This window comes from Vicugna pacos, chromosome 9, assembly GCF_048564905.1.
Source record: "Vicugna pacos chromosome 9, VicPac4, whole genome shotgun sequence".
Classification (NCBI taxonomy): domain Eukaryota; kingdom Metazoa; phylum Chordata; class Mammalia; order Artiodactyla; family Camelidae; genus Vicugna; species Vicugna pacos.
In genome coordinates this window covers 26,260,619-26,280,902 of record NC_132995.1, presented here as the reverse complement: position 1 = coordinate 26,280,902, position 20,284 = coordinate 26,260,619, and the positions used below count along the sequence as shown (strand labels likewise).

The window sequence follows — 20,284 nt, the reverse complement described above, 5'->3', positions numbered from 1 at the left end:
GGCAGTCCCCTTTGAGAATCTGACAAAACCATGATAGTAGTACAATACTCAGAGACTATCAAGAAGAGATAGGGACGTTTAATCGTAGTGTTAAAAATAGCACTATTCCTTGTGCTGATTTTGTGTCCAACTAACATTTGTTGAATGGTTAAAGCACATTAGACGTTATGTTAAACATTTCAGGATTGAGTAATACAGTCCTTTAAAAAATCCAGTGAGATAGGTTTTATTATCTTCCTGTGTTTGAATTAACAGCTGGAGAAACTGAAACTCTCAAAGAGGTGACTCACCTTCTCTCTAAATCAGCATTTCAGAATCAGCATTTCAGACGTATACCTACTTCAGACACCTTCAGCTACTCCCTTCCCTCCCCAAGCAGCTACTCCCTCCCCGCGAGGGAGCCAGGTTTTCCCATCGAGTTAAGTGGGAGAGCCAGGATTCAGACCTAGGGAGTTAGTTTCTAGAGACCTTGTTCTTGATACCTATCTCCCAAGTGATGAGCACTCTGAGAGGGGAGGTTGGGGGAGAGGAATCCTTTTTTGGCATTCTACTTCAGAAATTTCACAGTGCCCTTGAATCTGATTCGCTGTAACTCTTGACTTTCTTAGATTAAAAAAAAAATTTCGATGCTTGCTTTTAACATGTCTAGAGGACATAAGACACTTAACTGTTTGATTCTTCACAATTTGACATTGCAGATTTTGAGTCAAGTTTGCTTTCCTGTTCTTGATGTTCTAAACCAGTTGATTTCAGACAACTGGTCTGACTCCTGCCCTGTCCCCTCCTTGTTCTCTCCCTAGCTATTAAATTTCTTCTACCTCCTGAGGGCTAAAAAGTTTGACAGGACAAAGTCCTATTACAGCTTCTGAAAATCCCTTACATACATTCATTCCTTTCTCTTCCATTACTTTTGCAGCAGTTAAGACCTTCATTCTTGGTATGTGCCCTCTCCCTTACTTCATTGCCTTCACTCCATTCCTCCCTACCTGGTGCAACTTGCATTAGACTAATCCATAAAAAGTCATTTTCCTGCCCTGGAACCTACTAGAGCCTCCTGTTGCCTATCCCATTCATTCCAAAGTCCTCTGATTTACAAAACACTTATTAATCTAACCCCACTTTATTTTCTCAGTTCTCTGTCTTAGCAGCTTTTAGCTTACATCTTCACTGTAGTCTGATGAGTCTCATTGCATTTACTGTGTGCCCTGCCTCCTCCCAGTTCAGCTTTACTCAAGGCTCACTGCAAGCATCAAAAGTACTTCTTTTGCTGTACAGAAAAACCCTGCTGGACCCTCCCAACTCCAGTTCTTTTATCTGTCTCTGCTGTGCAGTTCAGTATAAGCTGATTGGAAAAGGTGTGTCTTACAGTATCTTGGTAGTATGTGTCACCTGCCCATTTGTCTTTGTGATCTGTTACTCATAATCTAACCCCCCCACTTGTAAGAAATCCTTTTTGTTCCCTTGAAATTCATGGGTAAGAGTTGAATGCCATACTCAAAGGCTTTTTGTTCTCATTAATTCATTTTGGAGTTTGTTTTACATTCTTTTGAGGAAGAGAAAACCGTTAACTTGATCTTAAAAAATTAAGAAAAAGGAAACAACTTGAGTATCTACGTTTTAAATTAAGCTGTGAAGAAGAAAGTTTGGAAGAAGGAAGATTTAGAGTAAAGAATTTTTTTTTAACTGGCTGGTAGAGTCTCTGATTGGTGGGCAACTTTCTGGGTCCCATCAAATGGTTGATGTTGTTTTCCTGCCTTAAAAATGTTAATTCACTACCCTTTAGCAAATGCTAGAGTGGAGAAGAATGTGGAAGTTTAGTTAGTTAGGGCTGTGTTAGCTGAAGAGGGGTAAGAGGTTACTGGTGGAAAGTCATAATGTCCTGGGAAGTTTTTTATAAAGGCACACTCTATAAGAGTGCCACTTTTGTCAGAGGGGAAATTTGTTGGTGGAGACCAACTTGAGCTAGGCTTTGAAGAGTCAGGAAGATTCCCACGTGAAGGTGGTTGCAGGCACAGGCCTAGAAGCCAGAAAAATGTGGAATGTGTTTGTAGGAAGTGTCAGAGTACCTTGTGAGAGAAGAATTTTCCTGGGACCCAAGTTCCAGGCTAAGACCATTGGGCCTTATTTGGTAGGGAGTCAGTGAGGATTTGGGGAGAGGAAGGATTTACCTGAAACTGTTTGGAGGTAAGAAGACCCAAATGTGGAAGGGATATTGTTGCAAATTAGAGCTGGACATGGGTGGGGTGACAAGGTTTTCACTGGGTCTTGGCAACTGAGTGGATGTGGGGATTGAGGGAGCAGTTTTAAGCCCTAGTGTCAGGAAGGATGGTGCATATGTTGTTTGACCTGTTGGTTGGTGGGGCCAGGCAGCCAACACTTAAAGAAAACTTATGTGCCAGAAAGTACACCACCTGCTTCCTCTTGACCTCAAGGAACCCCCAGCCTAGTATGGGAGACAAAGGTGGAAAGAACAATTAACAGTTGAAGTATGTGCAAGATGTTACAGTAATACAGGAGAGGGTTACTCTGCCCATCGGGGCACTGAAGGATGAATGAGAGTGTTCCAGATGGAAGAGCATGTACAAAATCGTGGGCACACATAATAGTGCCATTTTTTCGTGGATTCCTCAAGTGTAGGAGAAGAACGGAGGAAAGCTATTAGGTCACAAGCATGGGGGACCTGCTAAAGAACATGGATTTTACCAAGCAGGCACGCAGTGGAGAATCATGGAAGGGTTTTAAGAACAGGAGTGATGCCTCAGATTTACATTTCTAAGAAATGCCTCCATCATCAGTGTTTCTCTAGCTAGGTTTGTGTTTCCTAGTATGGTCCATTGCTGGTTTGTGATGACAGACGTACAAAAATTGGGGGTAAATGTTTAGCAAAATTTATGTGCTGTGACATTACTACGAGAGCTAGAGAAGCAATGCCTGAAAGTGAGAGAAAAACCAGAAGCAGGCATTGTCCATAGGGGCCCAGTGGGAGGGGACTGAAGTGAGTGGTGGCAGACATCATGGAAACGAAGGAGGTTGAGGATTGAATTTCAGAGAGGAAGTGGAGGTACTGACCACATGCTGCCTCATTCACAAAGAAAGCAAAGATGCAAAGCAGGGTGGGATCCCTCGAGTCAGGCAGTGGTGGGGAGGGATGAGACTCAAGAAATCGCAGCCCTGGAGATAGTTAGAACTCTTCCTTTAGATCAAAGAGCCACAAATTTGAATTTCACCCTGGGACCAGTCCCAGATGGGGAGACTGCAGAGGGCTGGTTGGTAGGAAGGAACTGATGAACCAAGATGCCCGTGCCTGGTGGAAGAGGGCAGATGCCCATGCTCAGTGATCTCTGATCTTTTCACCCAAGACAGGCCAGAAGTCTGCATTTCATGATGGGAAATCTTTTTTGTTTTTATATAAGAGGCAACTAATTTATGTTTTAAAAACCAGGCATGAATTATATCTCAATAAAAGTTTTGCACTAACATTTTTAAAAGAACATACTCTAAGAAAAGGAAACAAAAAGCAACCTTGCGTGGTGAACAAAACATGTCAGTGGACCAGCTCTTGAACTACTTTTTTGGATCTCTGCTTTAGATAGTAGGAGACAAGATGAGTGAAGATATGCATTTTTTTTCCCATTTGGTTAACAGGGCACTCGAAGGCCTCAGTGGTCTACAGTGCTGTCTTGGTAAAGTAGGATGACCATTTATGAGAGGGAGGGTGAGAACTTGAAGACAGCTGAGTATGTTTGCACAGATGCAGCAGAACTGTTGGAAATGCATTGGAAAGAATTAAAAAAGGACTGGACCTGAAGTAAGGGCCAGGGAAGGTTAGATGGTATGAATTTATAGTGTCGCTTGATCTGGCAGTTCTCAAGTAGGTGATCGTTTTGCCCACATCCAGTGTTGGTGAAGCACACACTCACAGAGGAATCTAAGGTGCAGCTGAGCAAGGCACTTGGGGCCCAGGAAATGTTTCTGAATGATCAGCCTCATTTGGGTAGGACAGCCCCAAAATATGCAAGACTTACCTTCTGCTTTCAGTGAACAAATAGTTTGGGAGATTCAGACTGGAGAGGAGGCAGGTGAAGGCAGAAGCGGCTCAATGAACTATGAGAATAAAGGAAGGGGCAAGACAGACCTCATCCCCTCCTAGACTCAGAAAAGCATGCTGACAGAGGACAAGTTTCGTAAGTATTGGAGAATTCTAGAGGTTGCAGTTAGGCATTTCAGAGATCAGAATCCTAGGTGTGGAAGAATTCTGAGGGTGATTCTAAGAACAAGGAGTGGTGCCTCAGGGGTGATGGGTGAAGTGGAAGTATTCCTTTTAACTTAGAGAAGCGAGAGGATGGAGGATGGAAGTGTGAGGCATCTAGAGAGGTCACCGAGGTCCACAGCAGCGGACTGGGAGCTGGAGTTGGTGTTGAACTAGGATCCTGGCCTGAAGGTTAATAAACAAAAGAGAAGTAATTGGAAGTAAATGGCATGGCTACTTGCTGTGTGGTTTCTCTGTGAACCTTTAGAGTGCTGAATTTGCCAACCATAGGTGCCCATCAGTTGATGTGATTTGGGGCATTACTCATGGCAGTGAGTAGCCCCCGTGATGCATAGCCAGTGACCTACCAAGAGCACCAGTCTGGAGGATTTACAAGGAGAGTAATTTGGAGGGCTTGTCAATCTTAAACATTGAAATTACAGGACACCTGAGAAACTATGGTAATATAGACTAACATCCAAGCCACTTTTAGTTTGTGAAGAAAAGAAGAGGGAGTCTTATGAAGAGTTGGTGATTGTTCTTTAGCTGAGGTTTTGCTAACATATTTGTGGAGTAAGAGAAGAGAAAGATGAGGATAAAGAAAATGCCATTCTGGAAATAGCGTTTTACTTCGCTGACTTCAGAGGGTTAAATGGACTCTTTATTGTTTCATGTCTTTTTCTGTTAGAAGAACTTTGTACCTGGTTTCATGAATGAATTCTTCAACAGTAAATTTGTTCACGGAGGAAATAATTCATAGATGTAATACTGGGTAGTGACATAGAATTTTGTTTTGATTTTACCAGAAAGGAGGTTGGTGGCCTTTTTGCATTTCCTAGAATGATGTTTTTTAACTTACTATGGTTGTGAAAATCGTCTTCTTGAGAAACGGTGCTGGGTTCAGTTTCTTTTTATGGTTAATGTTTTGGGGTTATACCAGAATGTTGCAATAAGGGATACTCATGCTGATTATGCTGGAGTCAAAGTGATTGCTCATGACTGTAGTTTCCTCTTCTCTATTTGTTTACCAGCTACTGTTGTAGGATTCTAATTAAATCAGGGACAGCATCTTGTTCCATGTTGGCTTTTTACTAGATTAATATAATTGTATAAAGTTAGCAGTCTTGCATTTCTAAAACAAAATTATAGGGGGAAAATCCTTATAGTAATTAAAGGAATTTTTTTTTTTAAAAATCAGTTATGTCTTACAGAAACAACATAAGAAAATCTTTTTGTTTAAAGAAACTGAGTTATTTCTTTTAATTGTCATTTTAAGAGTTTCCCTTCAACTTAAAGAATGTTTTGTTCAGTCTTACTGGTGACAGAATTAGTTACTTAAATTAATTGAAGAAGAAGAGCTGTGTGGATTCACATCTAAATTGTCTATGTGCAAGTCACTTGTCATTATGGCATCTTTTGATTGGAACTCCCAGTCTACTAGTCATCTGGGATCTTTATCCACTCTTGAACCCATGCATTTAGTTCACAATATGTTTCATTATTAGTCTTGGTATTTTTTAAATTAAGATAATGAAGTTATTATTTCATTTATTAATAGGTTAATGCTAATGTATGTCTCTATGAGTTAAGCTGATAGATCAGGATTTGGCTCCAGTGATACAAAACAGGAGTTTGGTTTTCTTTCACTCAGTAAGAAGCCTGAAGATAGTCCAAGGCTGAGTATTGTTCCGGGGCTGTCAGGGTGAAGGTCCCTGCAGCTCTTTTGGCCTTTCCCTCTTGATCACAAAATAACTACTGCACCTCCAGCCACCAGGTCTCTATTTCGAAGAAGGAAGGAAGAAGCAGCAACATCTTTCTGCAAAACCCCAGCAGACTTTTCCTTACCTCTTGGTGGTCAGAACTGTCGTATGGCCAGTCCTGGTAGAAAAGGGAGCTAGGAAATGTTCTAACTAGACACATTGCTGCCCTGGACAGAATCTGGGTTCTGTTGTTAAAGGAGAACATGAATATTGGTGGACAGTAGGAGGGACTACCTAATCATATTATTTATTTCTTAAAATATGTTTGGAATCCCTGCCATTTTTATGTTTCGTTTTTGTAAACAGGAACTTTTAAAATGAGCACTTATTTTCATTTTTTAAATTAAAATGTGATTCCTGAAGATACCAAGTGAGAACGTGTCAAATATTTATTTAACTCATTTGTGAGGAAACTAGCTGGTTAGTAAAACTGATTTAAGGAACACATATAGGTACTGAAAAAGAATGTTGAAATAAGACTGCTAGATTGGATATAAAAATTGTTAATGTCATACAGTGTAATGAAACCATAACCTTTGGAGTTATCTGTTATACCAAACAGAAGTCATCTGTGTCTCTACTGGACAAATCTGCAAGTTAATATGTAGTTTCACAGATTCTGGGCCTTACTCGGTATAAATGGTATGTCAGATAAAAAAATACACTCTCCTAGAGTGTTCATACATAGGCATACTTTTTCTGTAAAGAGCCAGATAATAAATATTTTAGACTTTATGGACCATACAGGGTTTCTGTCTCATGTTCTTCTTTGTTTTTGCTTTTTACAACCCTTTAAAAGGTAAAGACAATTCTTAGGGGCTGTATAAAAATCTGGAGGCTGGGTTTGCACTGTTGAGTATGTAGCCACGACCACATGTGGCTGTTTAAATAAAATTCACTGAAATTAAATATTCATTTCTTCAGTTGTATTTCAAATACTTAGTGACCACGCGTAGCTATTGGCTGCCAGTTTGGACATGATATAGAATATTTCTGTCATTACAGACAGTTCTCTTGGACTCTGCTGCCCTAGCTATTAAGTAACCCTTGTTTGGGACTGCTAGACAGTTCTCTAGTATATGACATTGGGAGAGCATGTAGCTGTTCTTTTACCACATGGTCAGACTGTAAAATCAGATTCTTGCAGGTTAGGTTCCTGCGTGAGACTGACCTGGTAGTCTGTAGCCATTTGGTCTCTGAGCAAGTATGAAAAGGGACATGTGGCCAAGAACTATAAAGCAAAAACCCAAAATCAGAAGGAAAAAGAACAACAGTACTAGTAAAAATTCACTTCCAGTTTAGGATTCACTCTGGGAGCCAAAATGAAATATGCTTGGGCTCACACAACCAGTGAGATGCCCTTCTTGTGCCAGTCAGTTTAATAGCTCCAAGCAGGTGAGCCCACTTGGACATCTCTACAGGTCCTACAAAATTGCCAAAGTGAAAATTTCTTTTAAAAATTCCAAACATGACTTTGACACAGTCAGAGATCTTATGAATAAGAGAACCAGCAGGAATGTAAAAGTGGTTCAGAGAGCTTTTGAGGATTTGAGGATCTGCACTAAAAAAAGGAATAGTGGAATAAAATTGCTTGCTTAGGTACAAATTGGCTAATATCTTACAAACCAGTGAAATTAGAACCTTTGGGGATATCTTTTCTACCAGGTGGAGATAATTGGCATCTTTACTGGATAAAAATCTGCATTTTAACATGTAGCATCACAGTCCAGGCCCTAATTAATAATAAATGGTGTGTCGGACATAGGTAAATTTCCCAGAGAAGTGAATCATCTTTGGGTGGGCCAAAGAGTGCTGCATTGTAATTGAGAGGCCATCCTTTTGCCTTATTTAGAAGTGTTTGATTATTTTTCCTAATGCTATGCAAACTATTAAAATGGAACACCCTCCCCAGCTTTTTTTGTCACTTTGGTCACACTTCTCTTAAACAATCTTCCCCACATCATTGACACTACCAGGTTGGATGTCAGCCTGTGTTCCCAAACTTCCTAATTCCTATTTTGACATGTATTTATTAGACATTTATTGATTGGTTCAGAATTTCTTAACAGTGGCACTATTGACATTTTGATCAGCTAATACTTTGTTGTAGGGTCCCATTGTGGAATGTTTAGCAGCATCCCTGGCCTCTACCCCCAAGATGCCAAGAGCAACCCCTCAGTTTTGACAACCAGAAATGTTTCCTGACATTGCCAGTGCCCTCATTAAGAGCAGAATCACCCCTGGTTAAATGACCAAGGGCCGTGCCCACACTGTCTCGTAGAGTTATGATAAATGCTATTGTTTAAATAATAAGATACTGTTCTGTATAGAAAACACATTAACATCCCCCACCCCATTTTTGCTAATTCTTGAAGGAAAGAAAAGTTAGATTAGGCTGCAAAAATAAGAAAACATGCTAAAGTTCAAACCACAGAGGACTTTGAATATAATTCTTAGGATCTTGAATGTTAATCCTGTGCAGTGAGAAGCTTTAGAAAGTTTTTTTTAACATTTTTTTAGAATAATGGTCATTTTACAAAGTTGTGTCAAATTCTAGTGTAGAGCACAACTTTTCAGTTATACATGAACATATATATATTCATTGTCACATTTTTTTCCCACTATGAGCTACCACAAGATCTTGTTTATATTTCCCTGTGCTATACAATATAATCTTGTTTATCTATTCTGAATTTTAAAATTCCAGTCTGTCCCTTCCCACCCCACCCCCGCCCCCTTGGCAACCATAAGTTTGTATTCTATGTCTATGAGTCTGTTTCTGTTTTGTATTTATGTTTTGTTTTGTTTTGTTTTGTTTTTAGATTCGTCATATGAGTGATCTCATATGGTATTTTTCTTTTTCTTTCTGGCTTACTTCGCTTATAATGACATTATTCAGGAACATCCATGTTGCTGCAAATGGCCTTATGTTTTCAGCTTTTGTGGCTGAATAGTATTCCATCATATAAACATACCACATGTTCTTTATCCAGTCATCCGTTGATGAACATTTAGGCTGTTTCCATGTCTTGGCTATTGTAAATAGTGCTACTATGAACATTGGGGTGCAGGTGTCATTTTGAAGTACAGTTCCTTCTGGATATATGCCCAGGAGCAAGATTACTGGGTCCTATGGTAAGTCTATTCCTATTCCTCCATACTGTTTTCCACAGTGGCTTTCCTAGCTTCCCTCTCCCACTCTTAATGATTTAGATGTCTTCTTTTACAATTTTGTGTTTATTCTTTTTGTAATTCACGGCAGTTATCTCCTTTCCAGTTATGAGTTTCTCATTTTTGTAGCATCCTGCTTCTTTTCTATTTAGAGTAGACCTGTCAGTATTTCTTTTAGCATGGGCTTAGTGTTGCTAAACTCTTTTAGTTGTTGCTTGTCTGTGAAGTTCTTTATCTCCCCTTCTATTCTAAAGGATAGCCTTGCTGGATAGAGTATCCTAGGCTGCATCTTTTTTTTCATTCAGGACTTTGAATATATCTTGCCACTCCCTTCTGGCCTGTACTGTTTGTGTAGAGAAATCAGCTGAGAGCCTTATGCGGGTTCCCTTGTAACTCACTCTTTGCTTTTCTCTTGCTGCCTTTAGGATCATTTCTTTATCCTTGACTCTGGCCATCATGATTACAATATATCTTGGTGTGGGTCTGTTTGGGTTCTTCCTGTTTGGGACTCTCTGAGCCTCCTGTACTTGGATATCTGATTGCTTTAGGTTTGGAAAGTTTTCAGTCATGATTTCTTCAAATACCTTTTCAATTCCCTTTATTCTTTCTTCCTCTTCTGGAACCCCTATTATGCGTAGATTGGCACACTTTATATTATCCCATAGGTTCCTTTTATTTTCATTGTTTTTTATTTGTTTTTCTCTCAGCTGTTCTGATTGGGTGCTTTCTGTTGTCCTGTCTTCTAGGTCACTTGTTCATTCCTCTGCATTATCTAGCCTGCTTTGTACAGCCTTTAGGTCAGCTCTCATCTCAGCAAATGAGTTTACTAATTCTACTTGATTCTTCTTAATAGCTTCTATTTCATTTTTGACATCTCTCAACACTATTTCTTTTAGTTCCTTCAGTACTTTGATCACCCCTTTTTTGAAATCTTGATCTAGTAGGCCATCAATGTCTATTTCCTTGATCGTGCTTTCAGGGGATTTCTCTTGATCTTTTAACTGGGAGTGGTTCCTCTGCTTCTTCATATTGCTCATATCTCTCTGGCACTGTGGCTTAAGGAGTATGAGTTATCTAGTTCTCCTGGAGACGGTGTGCTCTTAATGATTTTATTGAGAGGTCTTTGTATCTTTGCCCTGTTTCGCATACTCAGCTTGCTGTTTCCAGAGGCCCTCTGTTGGCGCTCTCTTCTGTGCTGCTCCCAGTGGCTGTCAGCTAGCAGATCGCACCCCCTCCTGATGCTGCAGTCAGATGCTGCGCTCAGGCGAGGCAGGTGGGCAGATCGCGCCCCCTCCCAGCACCGAGGTCAGGTGCTGCGTTCCTTCCAGGAAAGCGGGTTGCTGCCCACCCTCTCCTGGCGGGCGCCAGTTGCTCCACTGCTCTGTGCAGCTGCCTGCTGTGCCTCAGGTCAGTGCTCCAGAGGCGGGCTTGGGGAAGACCACGGAATGGCCCCGCCCCTGCTCCATGCCAAATCTCAGCTCCTTGTTTGTCTTGGCATTGCAAGTTCTCTGAGGTGCCAGGGCAGAAAGATCCTATCTGCCTTGGGCTGTAAACAAGTCTCAGTCCTGCCTCGGAGGTTGCAGAGCCCCCAGGTGAGGATTCAGGGCTCAGCCCCTCCCCTTCCCCCACCCAGGTGCTGCGCACTAGAGGAGATGGCAGCTGTGGCTGTGCCCCCCCCCTTCTTCTCGCGAGAAGCGCCGGTAATGGTGGTGTCTGAGGTCTGAGGAGACAAAGGCTATAGCACTCTCTCCCCAGGGCACACCAGCTGTGTTGCTTTGCTTTTCTTGCAATTTATGGAGGACCGAGGTTGTTCTGCTCCATATCCCCTCCCAGCCACGGCACACTGCACCCTGCATTCCCCTGGGGCTGCCTCAGTGCAACCATGCAGTCCTCTGCCCGGCTCGGGCGGCCTGTCCTGGCCCCCAGCTGCGGGCTCGTGTCTTGGGCTGGGTGTTGTGGGGACCCTTTGTGCCCGTTTAACTTAGTTCTGTCAGTCAGGGGGTGCTTGGGGCAGATCTGAGCCTTGGAGTCTTCCCCTCCGTCCCGCTGGCCTCTCCATTGGAGAGGGGAGACCCAGTGAACGAGCACCGATCCTCCTTTGCCACTCCCTCCCCACGGGATTGGTCCTGCACTGTTTTGCTCTTTCTTTTTTCTTTTTGTCTTTGTCCTTGTCTTTTGAAGAGGGCGATATTCTGTTGGAGTTCGGCAGGTGCTCTGGTTGGCTGAGTGGGTATGTAGATTCGCGTTTTGGTGTATTTGTGGGAGAGGGTGAGCTACAAGCGTCCTTCTACTCCACCGTCTTGCTTCTCTCTCTAGAAAGTTTTTGAGTAAGGAAATGAAGGGTACACTTTCAGGCATAACTTTGATACTGTTTCAAGGGGGTGGAGTGGGGCAAGACTGGCAACAAAAGAAGTTTAGTGTTGGTTGTAGTGTTCACATGTGACTAGATTTGTAAAGGGGACTACAATTGATGGACAAGGAAAGAAAACTTTGAATCTGGCATCTATGTGTCATTGAAGGGAACTTGGACCAAAGATGGAGCGAAGAGCTGTGAGCTCTGATTCAGACTTGTGAGGTTTGAGGCACTTGTGGAATAGGTAGAAATGCCCAGGGGTGTCTGCAGTCTAACTGTATTAAAGGCTAGAGATAGACATTTGGAGCTATCGCCAGAGAAGGAAAAGTTGTGGTTGGAACTTAAAAAATCCTGTCAGAGTATAAACTGAGGGAGAGGACAAGGACAGAACCTTGGTGAATAATTACATTTAAGGTACAGTGGGAAAGGGCAGCAAAGGATTTGGGGGAATAGTCAGAAAATTAGGAAGTAAAGATAGCTAGCGGTATCTCCAAGTGTGGAGAGGAAAGGACTTGTCAAGGAGAAGTTGCTCAGCAATAGGGTGCTACCTACCAAGTAGGTAGAGAGCCCAAGTAGAGAGAGTACAGAGTAAAGGACCTTTGGATGTGGCGTTAGGTATCATTCAAGAAAGTGATTTCAGTTTGAATGGAGGCAGAACCCAGATGTCAAGGAGTTGACAGGGAAATGGGGTTTAGGTTACTTTTACAAAAAGTGTGAAGATGAAAAGACAGAGTCCCATGCATAAGGCAGTAGGGCTAAAGGAAGTGTTCTGCAGGATCAGGGAAACCCTGGCATGTTTGGAGGCAGAGGGGGAGGGGTGGGTTGGTAAGAGGGGAGTCATGAATCAAGGCCTGGAAAAAGCATGGCTTTGAAGCAGAAGGAAAGAGAAAGACTTTATTAAAAATAGAAATTTAGATGAAAAAAGAGAGGTAGTCAAAGGAATTTACATATGTTGGCCTCTGGGCTCTGATAAAATAATGTCTTTTATTAAGAGTGAGAAGAGTAACAGAAATGAGGTTGGGGACCAGAAGAGTGAAGATAAAATTGCTCAGAAGAGCTGAAAGTTTTGGAAGCTTTAGGATTTCAGAAATTTATAGATGTAATGGGGATGATGTCTAGGTAGACTTTGAGTGTGGCCCCTGGTCCTGTTTCCAGAAGTACACTCAGGTGAGCATATAAGGGTCACTGCAGAGTAGTTAAGGTACCCCTCCTGGGAAAGAACTTGTAGGCATTTTAGAAATGAGATTGAGGAGGAAGATGAAACAGAAAGCAAACGTAGGAAGTACATTGGAAAAATGATTAAAATGGTTACTTTAATTTTATAGCCATACTGTTAATTTAAGTAGCCAGGTAGAGACATGTTATCTTAACAGTGGACCGGCTATAGATTTGTAAGTTAATGATATTGAAAGTTTGTTTTTTTTAAGGCACTTCTAATTTATGTACATTCTGTAGGACTCACGTATCGGTGTATCTGTAATGTATTAAGAGCCTCCTTGCCTGCATAGTTTCTCCTTCCTCACTGATTTGCGGTGGACTTGAGTATCTTCTTTTGTACTGTGCCAGGGCACAGTTATGCTCTTGGCAGCTGCCAGATCTACACTCATGATAGCTGATCTCAAGTTGCTATGTTTTTTAACTATTATATCTTCCTTAAATTTATTTTTACACCTGTGTTGCCAGTTATCATTTGCTGTTGTGAACTCTGCAGGTAGCGCCTTATGCTGTTCCTTTTATACCTTCACTCAGCTGCTTCAAACCAAATGTGATCCAGGAAACAGCTGATAAAGCCCCTCGAGTGTGTGCCCATAATAGATGGTAGATGGTGAACAGTGGTGCCAAGAACCTTTTCCCCAGGTCAGACTTGCAGACTCTTGAATAGCCACTATGATCCTTTCTGGTTTTAGCTATGTTCTGAATGGCAAAGTTTGGCAGGAGCTTCTCTCTGAATTCTAGAAATGTTGTGAGTTGAAAAGAGCTGAATTTTTAGAAGGCAGAATGACAGAAATTCATTTTGCCATATGAAAGGGAAATTATTTATAGAAATATACTCCTCCCCGTTTTTTTTCTTAGAAGTCTGAGTAAAGTAAACATGAGCATTGCAGGATGGGGGAAACAGTTTTTGACTAAAACTCAAATGTTCAGATACCACATACAGTCAAATGCAAATGATGACTGTTTGGATCCACAGAATCTTTCTCATCAATACAACTGATGGTCAAACATCTAGAATGTGATAATACGGTATGGTATGCTTGTATACCCTAGGCTATAAAAATCAGTTGTTGCTACTTAGTAATTCCTAAGAGTAAATTATTAATGAAAGACGTGAGTCTGAATCTCAAGTGATAATTACACATGGTCGAAACAAATCAGGTAGTTCTGAGGGGTTTCATGGTAAAGAATAGCAGGCCCTAGCTTCTACCCCACCCCAGTTTCCTAGAGGCAACTACTTTTAACTGTTTTTAGCTATCTGTTCTAATGTTTATCTAAATAATTATAAATAATATACTGCTGTTTCTTATCATTTTTAAGTATCATTCACTTTAAGATAGATGATGAGAAAAAAAAAAAGATAGATGATGAGATGAAAAACTACCCCCATTTTCTCAATTGCTGTGGTCTGAATGTTTATTTCTCTTCAGAATTCATTATGTTGAAATCCTAATGTCCAATGTGATGGTATTAGGGGAATGGAGCCTTTGGAGGATGAGTGGGTCCTGAGCACAGAGCCCTCGTGGATGAGATAAATACCATTAGGAAAGAGCCCCAAGAGAGCTCCATTGCCCTTTCCACCATGTGAGGATACAGCAGGAAGTCTGCAGCCTGGAAGAGGGCCCTTTCCTAACCGTGCTGGCACCCTCATCTTGCACTTCCAGCCTCCAGAGTTGAGAGAAATAAATTTCTGTTGTTTGTAAGGCACCCTGTCTGTGCTATTTTGTTAGAGCAGCCTGAGCAGACTAAGACACCAACATGTTTTTTTTGTTTGTTTGTTTAGTTAAAGCATGAAACAGGGTTTATGTAATTATAACATATAAATGCTACTCATTATGAAGCCAACCAAGTACTTTATTACATTGTGCTCTGTTTCTGGTACAGCTTTTTATTTTTCCTGGAATTTGTGTCTGCTCTGTTCTTGTCTACTTATGAAATTTGCTTTAATCACATCCCTATTATTTAACAAGTAATCCTTTATATCGACTATTCTTTGAGCCTCCTTTTTTGGGAGATCATCCCTGGATCCCTCTTCTCCCTCCAATCAGCTGATTGCTCAGCTTATCTGCTGCACAGCTATAATCTTTGGACTTCCATTTGCCACTTTGGGATGGAATTTACTCATTACTTCATCACCCATATTTTGGTGGGCTTCATCTTAAAATAGTTTCTCAAAAATCCATGGGAGTAATTTTCTCAGCCTTTAGCAAGTGTCTCTATTCTGCTTTATATTTGGTAAGTTATGTGGATGGTATACAATTATAAATTGACAATCATTTTCTCTTTCAAATGCATTGCTACCCTTCCCCACCCCCAAACCCCCCACCCTCATTATCCAGAACTGCTGTTAAGAATATGACATTCTGATTGTCATTCTTTTATGTGTGTCCCGTTTCCACCCTGCCCCCAGGATTTTTCCTTTTGTGGGCTTTTAAGAAGTAATCATGCTTGGGTGTTCTGTGAACCCTTTCAAGATGGGATCTGTGTGCATTGGCTCCCAAACAGGACTTAGTGTAATTTTTTTCACTTATTATGCATGAGGGTCTTACATATTTTAGTTTCAGGAAATTATTTGTGTTGTTTCTTTATTAGCTGTCATTCTACTTTTAGAAATGCCAGTTCTTGAGATTTAGGATATCCTAAATGGACCTTTAAAGTCTCTTTTCTCTCAATGCTTTTTTTCTTTTTCTGGTACTTTTGGAGAGATTTCTTCCACTTTGTCTTTCAGTTCTTCTATTGATTTTTACTTTGGCCGTCATATCTTTAACTTACTAGTAATTCTTATTCTGATTATTTTCCTTTCTGTTTTAACATTTTGATTGCTGTTTTGTGAATTCATTATATCTGGTTTGAAAGCACTAATTAAAATTTTCTTGAAGTTTTCTTTTCTGCCTGCTTTACCTAGTTTCCTCCAGTTTTTCTGTATTTTGTGTTCTGCTTTCTTGGTTTCTGTCTTCATATTTGTCAGACTTTTGTTACGGATTTTTTTTTTTTAATGATTCATACCAAATCTGAAGAGCCAGTTGGAAGCTTTGTGTCTGGGCAGGATCTGTTGATGGGTAGGCTTTACCTTGGATGAGTCAGAGAATTAGCCCTTGTCTGAGAGTATGTTTGTTTTGGAAGTCTTTTATCTGGAGAAGAAACCTCTCCAGGTTGGCTCATTGTTGCTGGCATGCCACTGAGTGGATGTAATCAGCTTTTCTTATCCGGTAGCTGCATAGTAGTCTCACTTGTATTTGACTCATGTGAATCCAACACTTACTTATGCTAAATAGGCAGAATCACTTAAATATCAGCAGGCAGCAAGGAGAGGTTCCAGTTCTGAGTAAGATAGACTACACTGTCACTCCTACTGAACATAGTGATAAAACCTGGACAGAATGCATGGGACAGCTATTTGTGGACTCTGAAGAGTAAACAGTAGCAGACAGATTGGGAAAGAAGACAAGAATTCAAAGTACCACCAAACCAGTGGTAAGTTTGCCATTTTCCCCCCTCTGTTATCCCTCAGCCTGAACTCAACACAGCTTAACCAGGAATTGGAAATGGGCACTAGGGCACCCTAGAACCAGGAGAAGCCCTCTAGTTTTAACTCAAGGGGCAAGAAAATGGAGTAGCTAACATTGTGTGAAATCCGTTTTTGCTTTGGTTTTTCTTCATTCCAATACACACCAGCTTCCAAAAAAATCCCATGATGGTGGCAATGGGAGCTTGCAGGAGCCAAAATTCTTTTCTGATTGGTGGAGTTGTGGTCCCAAGAGGATGGGGCGAGCCTTGTTGCTTTCTCTCCCTCTCTGTCCTTTGGATGGACCCAGGCACAGTTGCAGAAGTGCAAGGTGAAGTGGGGTAACCAAAGCCCCAGCTTTCTGACTAGAGGAATGAGAAGAGCCCAGGGAACTAGAAAACACTATAGAAAGATGGTAGGGAGGGAGGAGCCCAGGAAGATGACTCCATAAAAATTGTTTATGATAATCCAGGTTCATCCCCAAGCTGCGTGCATCCATGGATCTACTCTTCGTCAGCACAACAAAGACTTTTAAGAGCTGAACTAATAGAAAACCACCATCCAGATCCCAGATTGGCGACTGTGGGACAGATACAGATAGCTCTGCAGAGGCTTTAAAAACTGAACTGTTGGAATCACAGCTCACAGAAGACAGGGTACATCTTGCAGCCTGAATCTAACTAGGTCAGTTACCTGCTAGAACAGAAGTGGATCACGGATTTAAACAGACCCAGAACTCATAATACTCAAAATGGATGCAATACAAAATTATTAGCATATGAAGGACCAGGAAAATACCAACTCTCATGAGAAAGACAGTGGATGCCAAGATGACACAGATGTTGGAGTTATCTAACAAAGAATTTAAAACATGTATTAATCACAAGTACTCTAAAAACTAATAGAAAAATAGAAGTTTCAGCAGAGAAGTAGAAGATATAAAGAAGAACCAAGTGAGAAGTTTAAAACTGAAACGTACCTAAATAAAACTTCTCTGGACGAACTCAGTTTTAAAATTGAGATGACAGGGGAGGCAGTGAACTTAAAGACAGGACAACGGAAGTTATCTAATCTGAACAAGAGGAGTAGAGAAGAAAGTATGATGCTAAAAAAAAAAATGGAGAAGTAATAACTGAAGACTTCCCAAATTTGGCAGAAGTTGTAAACATAATGATTCAAGAAGTTGTGAACACAAACCTAATAAACTCAAAAGAATTCCACACCCAAACATGTCATAACCACACTGCTGAAAACTGAGGATGCGTTTAAAGTCATGAAAGCGTTGAGAGAAAAACACATTTCAGGGAACAACAATTAGAATAAGTACAGATTTCTCATCAGAAACTGTGGGGGCCAGAAAAATGGCACAATATTATTTAACTGGTGGAAAAAAAGAGTTCTCTGTCCAGTGAAATTATCCTTTGAGAATGAAAGTGAAATAAAGCATAATAAAGCATTCTCTGTTGAAGAAAAACTAAAGAGAAACTATTGCCAGTAGTCTGCTGCAAAAGAATTGCTAAAGGAAGTTCTTCAGACAGAAACTATATACTATATCTGGATAAATATAATAGATCACTTTCTTCTGTTGAGTTCTTTAAAGTGAGTTAATGTGATTGAAAGTAAAATTTTTAAGTGTCTGATAGGATTTGAATGTATGTACCTATAATTTATGAGATAGCTGTAACATACGAGGGAGGGCAAGGAGAATAGAGACCAGGGGTAAAGGAGCAGATATGATGGTGGTGTTCTAAAATTTATACTCACAGGATTTTAAGTTATGAAGGTGACTGAGTGGTGGCACAGAGAAGTCAATGCCATTGAAAGAAGACTTTGATGACGAGGGCCATAGGTGAAGCATCAGGTTTTTGGCAGGAGGCAGAAGCAGGAGCAAGGGGAAAGGAAAGGCAGGGCAGGGGTAGGGTAACCAGTTTAGGATTGACTAGTTTGGGTAATTCCTGCGGGCTTTGGGGGCATAGGAGCTGTCTTTAGTTATTTGGTACCTGGCCATGGCTTGATACAGGGCTTGAATTAAATAAGGAGATGGGTGAGGGCACAGCACTGCATCAGGCCACTGCACTTGAAAGGCATGCTCTAAGCAAGCTGTCCAGAGCTCCGAGGAATTAGCTAGCCTGGGAGGGTAAGAAGTCTCTCCCCAGGTCTGAAAGGCCTCCCAAAATGTCAAAACATCATAAAATGTAGAAAATAAAAAACATGAATAGTATGGGTGGTAAGGTTTGTACATTTCCTCTTGAAATGACAGACTGTTGATTGTAATGGACTGTGAAAATTAAATTATGTGTATTTTAATTGATAGCGTGACTACTTTAAAAACTATATAAAGAGATGCAATTAAAATGCAATACATAAATTGTAATACTTTAAAATGTTTGTATAACACAAGAAGGTGAGAGAGGGGAAAAAAGAATTAAAAATAGGTAACACGCAAAAACAAATTAATGGTAAACTTAAATCCAGATTTACCAAGAATTTCATTTAAAATTAAATAGTCTGAACACACCCATTTAAAAGAGATTGTCAGAATGGATTTTTAAAACAGCCAGACTATATAGTATCTTTAAGAAACTTATTTCAAATACAATGATATAAGTAAGTTAAAATGAAAAAGAGGGGAAAACATACTATGTAAACATTTATCAAAAGAAAGCTGGAGTGGCAATATTACCATCAGACAAAACGGTCTCCAGAGCAAATAGAAGGACAGTTCACCCAGAAGACATAACAATGTGAAATGTGTATATTCCTAACCATAGAGCTGCAAAATAGATGAAACAAAAACTGGCAGAACTGAAGGGAGAAACTGACAAACCCACAATTATAGTTGGAGACTTCAGCATGCTTTTGTCAACAATTAATTGACCCATTAGACGGAAAATCAGCAAGGATTTAGGAGAGCTCAGCACCATCAACCATCCAGGTTCTGATAGATGTTTATAGAACACTCTGCCCAATGACAGCAGAATATACACATTCCTTTCAAGTGCACACAGAACATATATCAAGATAGACCATAACGTGGGCATAAAACAAATCTCAACAAATTTGAAAGATGTGAAAGCATACAGAATGTGTTCTGACCACAAAAGAATCAGAGTAGAAATCAGTAACAGAAAGATAACAAGAAAATCTCTTCCAAAATACCTGGAAACTCAACAACGCACTTCTGAATATTGAATAATTTGAAGAGAAATTTTGAAAATGCATTGAACTGAATGAAAATGAAAATGCTGCATATCAAAATTTGTGAGCTGTAGCTAAAGCAGTGCTGAAAGAGAAATTTATAACATACTGCATTAGAAAAGGAGAAAAGTCTCAAATCAATGATCTAAGCTTTCACCTATAGGAACTAGAAAAAGATTCTCATAAAATATATCACTGGGTCGTCTAGGTTGTTTCACTAAAGAAGTCTATAAAGTGTTTTTAAACTAATTAACACCAATTCTACACAGTCTCTTCTAGAAAATACAGAAGAGAACACTTCTTTACTCATTTGTAATCAGTATTTCCCCAGTGGTAAAACCAGACAAATGCAACACAAAAAAAGTAAAACTGCACACCAGGGTCCATCATGATGATAGATGCAAAAATTCTTAACAAAATATAGCAAATAGAATCTATCAGTATATAAAAGAATTCGGCATTATGGCCAAGTGGTGATTATTCCAGGGATACAAGACTGGTTCAATATTGAAAAATCAGTCAATACTATCATACTAATAGGCTGAAGAAGTAAAATCATGAAAGTATATCAGTTGATATGGTAAAGCATTTAACAAGTTTTAACACCATGTTCATGCTCCTAGAAAAATAGGGATATAGGGTAACTTCCTTAACGTGAACAGAATATCTAAAAAAAATCTCTAACTTCATGGTGAAAAACAATGTTTTCTCCATAGATTGTGAACAAAGCAAGCATATCAGCTCTCACCACTGCTCTTCAGCACAATGTTGGAAGTTCTAGCAAGTGCCAAAAGGCAAGAAAAATAAAATATATATAAATCAGAGGGAAAAAA

The 20,284-nt window shown here is 40.2% G+C and overlaps 1 protein-coding gene across 1 annotated transcript in view; it reads left to right on the top strand.

Annotated features, from left to right (window-relative positions):
* N4BP1 (NEDD4 binding protein 1) overlaps positions 1 to 20,284 on the top strand; it is a 47,401-nt gene that overhangs the window by 956 nt on the left and 26,161 nt on the right. The gene's annotated exons all lie outside the window — the stretch shown is intronic.